The 5,943-nt window shown below is 32.0% G+C and overlaps 1 long non-coding RNA gene across 1 annotated transcript; it reads right to left on the reverse strand.

Annotated features, from left to right (window-relative positions):
• Nucleotides 1-1,669: 1,669 nt before the first annotated feature.
• Nucleotides 1,670-2,212, reverse strand: LOC109584992 (uncharacterized). The gene is made up of 3 exons (XR_002186261.1): nucleotides 2,067-2,212; nucleotides 1,958-2,020; nucleotides 1,670-1,832 (listed from the first exon to the last, which is right to left on the reverse strand). It is a non-coding gene; the product is annotated as an uncharacterized LOC109584992 (long non-coding RNA).
• Between the last annotated feature and the right edge of the window lie 3,731 nt (nucleotides 2,213-5,943).

Below are 5,943 nucleotides of genomic sequence, written 5' to 3' on the forward strand. Positions count from 1 at the left end.
GAAGCAATGGCAGCAACAATACAGAATAAAGAACACTTAGGTTTAGAAATAATTATTAATACAAATATACTGTCACTGCAATGATAAACTTGATTGCTCTGTTAATAATCTATAGATGCAGGATTTAGAGCAGATACTACAACAGACGAAGTCCTCTAATCCTGCTTATTAATAAAATTTAATTTATGTACATGTCATTTTATAAAAACATTGTAAGAACATACAAAACATATTAATTTGATCTGATCATCACTCTGAAGAGCGTGATTATTATTGATCTTATCACTTTGAAGAGTGTGATTATTACTGATCTCAGATATTATCAATGCAAAGAGCATGATTATTGTTGATTTTATTATCACTCCGAAAGGGAGATTTTGTTCATAGAGAAAGAGAGAATATATGTTCATATGTACAAAACAAACACACACATACCTTAAGGTACTTAGGCCACATTGACACTGAAATGTTTTCAGTAGTGAATGGAAACTTTTACATGAGTTCGCACTTGTTTACACATTACCAGTGATATAACTGTGAAAAACCTGTTCTTTTGAAAATGCACTTCCAAGTGGAAACTGTAAATACGGTACCTACAAAAAACCTATCCAAACATTATCTAAACACATGAATACAAAAAGCAGTGAATCTCTCAAAACATTGCAGAAAAGCTAGTATTACTGCTTCTGCTATTATGCTGTTTGGTAGTGTTGCAGCAACTTAACCAGGCTTTAATCGTGGATTACCAGAAGTTCTACCATGAAAGGCACGTGCTAGCTGCTAAATGTATAGATGATTATAGCAGAAAGTGGCCAAAAAGAGAAAAAGCGTAACAGTGTAAAAATATTCCTACAAGTAAATAAAAAAAATTTCTATAAATAAGAAAAAGTAGGGTTGTCAAAAAATAAAAGAAACAAGGGGGTTGAGTTCAACCATAATAATATTAATAGTTCAATTAATAATAATAAACTTTAATTAATAAAAAAATAATTTATTCATGAAAATAATACAAAAATTTCCAACCCTACTTTGCAGAAAATGATAACTTGGCGAGTCCATGCAATTACAATTTCTAACAAGTATATATATTAATATTTTTAATTTTCAATATTGTACTGAATCCCAAAATTCAAAGAATGCTTTAGCCTATCCATAATTTAGATTTTTTTTGTTGCGATGACACGTTATTCAATCAATACTAGCTGAAAAGTCTTATTTATATTTGTTACAATAATTAATTTACATCATAGTATTGTAGTAGAGCAATCAATAGGTACAAAGGCATAATTATTATTAAAATTCTATTTATATTGTAGTCTGCCTGTTACCATTTTCTGCAAAGTAGGGTTTGAAATTTTTGTATTATTTTCATGAATAAATTATTTTTTTATTAATTAAAGTTTATTATTATTAATTGAACTATTAATTATTATTATGGTTGAACTCAACCCCCTTGTTTCTTTTTTTTTTTGACAACCCTACTTTTTCTTATTTATAGAAATTTTTTTTATTTACTTGTTTCCATACTTTTTATTAAATTTTATTAATTAATAATCCTTTTTATTGATAATTATAATTTTGCCTTAGGTATCAGTTCATTAATGGAAGAAAAGAATTTTGAAATAAGAACCATAAGAAGACCCACCGCATTATAAAAACAGTTTTTGAATTTTTGAATCATTAATTATATTCATAGCCTAACTCATAATTATTAATCATCAGTTGTCATTACTAATATCTATGTCCAGTTCTGAAACTATTTAAGTTTACATTCAGCTTCAGTTGCCACTTTCCCGCTCACAGCTCTCAAACTTTTCCGCAGTTTACGAGACCTGCATTGTGGAAATACACATTAATAGATTCCAATGTGCAAACAATTATTTTTGTATTTTTAATGGCACACAACAAAAGATGCATTGGCAAGCATTCATTTATATTGACTAAAGAAAGTACTTACTGTGGCCATTATTAATGATATAATCATCAAGCTAATCTACAGTATGTAACCTAGAATCATAACCTATAACAAAAATACATAAGACATTTCACAATACTCTCCGTCTTACTACATATTCCATTGCTAAGACTACAATAATATGAAACCTATGCAGATGTAAACTGGCACCTACTACTGCATGATACAACTACTAATCAAGGAGCTGCAACAAAACATTAAGAAAGAAATTAATTTATTTTCAACAATCCAAATCCAGAATTGCCTTTAATTATATTTCACATTCCAATATCAAGCAAAAGTATTGCTGAATCAGCAAATCATTTCCAGCTGTAATTACCTGTAAAGCATAGTAATAGAAACATATCAAAAGCAAGCAATGTAAACTCACAGGCTAATAATAACAATAGCACTTACCAATCACATCAAACCTCACTCTTTAACACCACATTGTAGTCCTTGTGCCAAGTACATAAGTACCTATAAAAGTATGTATGTGACATACTAACTAATAATGATAATGGTAGCATCTACAATGTTTCTGATTGGATCAAACATGGCATGTATTTTAGACATAATATTGCTTACTAATGATATCCTCATTTAAGATACTTTCATGACCTGCTTAATATAAAATAACATTGTGTACATGAAGAATTTCCAATGTGCAAACAATATTTTTTGTTAATGTGAACATGCACATATTTACAACAATCATCAACAAAAGATGCGCAACATCAGCTGGCAAGCATTTAATATGCGCACAGCATTGATGGCAGCATCATTCAAATGCGCAACATCAGCCGGCAAGCATTAACTTAATAATGCGCACAGCATTGATGGCAGCATTATGCGCAACATCAGCTGGCAAGCATTTATGTAATGCGCACAGCATTGATGGCAGCATTGACATGTATGATGATCATTAATATATGTACCAAATCACTGTTTGAATGATACTACATGTATAATGAGAACTTTTATTGTTACTCTAAATTTTTCTTGTCCTTCAAAATTTGTCGGCAGTGCCCTTGATCCATAAGCACCTGATATTTGTTATAAACATGTAGTACAAGCCACAAACAAGATCGGGAATTGATAATGACAGCTTCCTCCCTTCCTAACCCTCTGTCCTACATAAATGATAGTCACACAAAATTGAATCAATGCTAAACTCTAATGACCAGTAAACCTCTTTCACACCCTCTCCCTGTCCATTATAGCAACAAGTACTCAATATTCACTGTTATACATTGATTAATCTCACATCCTGAATGCAGTTTGATCACTTTATACTGAGCAATAATGGGTCGATATGCACCTGGTTTTCACACAAACTCACATTGCACATGCAGTGAAATGAAAGTCACATTAAACAACCAGTGTTTTAAAGATGATGGACCTCCCATTCACCATACCCACTTTCCATCAACAATCAATGCTTAAGAAATATTAATAGACTTAACTGCTTGGAAATGATTAGTACCAACATGCTTCAAATACAAAGCAGGTGTAGTAGTATCACAAGGAATGCCATACAACTCCTGGGTTCCATATCTAGCCCAGCCAACAAAAGTAGGAGTGAGTGAATATGAATATATGGTTATACCTAATAATGCTGTTAGTGTAATAATCTCTGTGTCAGTGGCCCACACATAATTTCTATACATTTTTGACTTATTTATGTAATCATATATGCTTGAATATCTGGTTGCACTTAATGTACTATTAAACAATTCTTCTTCAAAGTTTGGCATATTACTGACAATTGCTCTACGTAATTCATAATGCTGAGAAATGGACCCAGTAATGAGATATGAAAGGGCATAAAATAAACAGTTCCCATCACCAGGGACATCAAGAGTACTATTAGGAACTCTTTCATCTGACAATGGTGTTGTTGGACTGCCAGGTAAGATTCTAGCAGCTGTTACAAACTTAAGGTTCAATATCTCACACCACCTTCTTTGAACATCTTCATTAGCAGGGTAATAAACATAATCCCTTTGTCTCCTCCTTACATTATCTGGATTGGGAGGCTCTTCATAAGTAAAGATGACATCATCATCTTTTTTTGGATTACTTGTCTTTAATTTAATGCTTGAGAGTTTTATAGATACAATCAGACCACTACTACAATGGTCATTTCTTACAACACACTTGGTTTTATCATCTTTTGGTTTACATTTAATGTTTGAGAGTTTTATAGATACAATGAGACTACTACAACTATCCTCATCTTTGACATTAAATTTGGTTTTTAGGTCTTTCAAATTAATTGAAACAATTAATTTATCATCTGTTTTTGGGCGAGGCAATGCCAAAGCACTATTGTCAGCACTACTGTCTACATCAACTTTTCTTTTTTTGGTGCAAGGCTTATTTAAAGCATTATCATCACATATTTTACTCTTTTTGGGGCGATTAGATTTTTGTAAATCAGTAATCTTACGTTTATTGCTACTAACGGTACTGTTACTAGTACTTTGTACATGACTTACAGACACCTTGGCATTCTTACTACAAGGTTCACCATCATCAATTATACCAGTCACTTGAATCTTTCTCTTCTTTCCTTTACTTTTCTTGATTTGAGGTAAGTCTTTTCGAAATTTACTTCTCAGCCTGTTAATTTCATTAATGCACAGATTACTAACTTTAACAGAGAGAGGATCAAATGATAATAAATGTAATCCATTTAATGTACGTACACGAGACAATGCAACATATGCCATACCATCCCCAAAAACATCAGTAGATAAATCAATAATGGCTGCATCTAGTGAGAGGCCCTGACATTTATGTATAGTAATAGCATAAGAAAGTATAAGGGGAAACTGTTTCCTATGTATATACAAATTCTTAGATAGCATAAATCTAGATGTAACCCTTTCTATGTCACAAGGTATATCAATATGATCAAATTTGATTGATATATGTGTAGCATAAATACCCATTACTGTACCAATGGCACCATTAACTAATCCTACAGTCACATCAATATTACGTCTTAGCATTACTCTACAGCCTACTGCTAAAGACAATACAGTTTCTAAACCAGCTATTTTGCTTGGTTGATCTTTTAGTTTATCTAATTTTTTTTCTTGTTTTTTGTCAAATTTTGCTGTGCTGCCACTTTCATCAACAACATCAACACATGCTAATTCTATTGTCTCAGTTTCTAGACTTTCTAACATTAATTCATTGATTTTTTGGCAGGCATCTACCTTAGAAAATAGGCAAATTGGAGGATTTGTTCCTTCACTTTCCAATTCCTTATATTTTTCTTGTATTGAAACATTAAATACACGACTTTTAAGCGTATCAATAGTATCATCAGTCAGACAGCCATGCCTAACAGAATCAAGCATCTTAAAGAAAGTTTCGTCTCCTTTTTGTCGCTCGTTGATTGTTAGTTCATCATATTCTACTGTTTCTTTCCATATGTTAACCGCATTTGCTGCTCCAAGTCTAGTTTTTACTAGTTTGTTGCTAATTTTATTAAATACTGGCCTACCATTAACTGGTGGCAATTGTAAGAGGTCACCTACAAATAAAATATTTTTGGATCCAAACCATTCATCAGTTCCAAATATATCTTCTAAGCGCATATGTAAGTATGCTAGATTTAGATTGGATACCATAGATACCTCGTCTACTATTATAATTTTTAAATTTTTAAGTGTCATTTTTATTCTTTTCTGAGCTTCTTTACTCAAAGCCCAATATCCAGCTGTCTTTCCCTCATGCTCTATCGGTAGCTGAAATAATCTATGTATTGTTAGTCCGCCTACATTAAATGCGGCTATATCTGTTGGTGCTACTATAGCACACATAATTTCACTACTTTTTGGATGCCATATGTCATCCACTAGGCATTTTATTGCCTCTATCAAAAACGATTTACCAGTTCCACCTACACCACTAATAAACATCCTTAGCGGTTTGATATTATCTAATCTAAGTAGTCTTGAAGACTCATTCACTAA

Source organism: Amphimedon queenslandica, unplaced genomic scaffold, assembly GCF_000090795.2.
Source record: "Amphimedon queenslandica unplaced genomic scaffold, v1.1 AMPQUscaffold_13139, whole genome shotgun sequence".
Lineage (NCBI taxonomy): Eukaryota > Metazoa > Porifera > Demospongiae > Haplosclerida > Niphatidae > Amphimedon > Amphimedon queenslandica.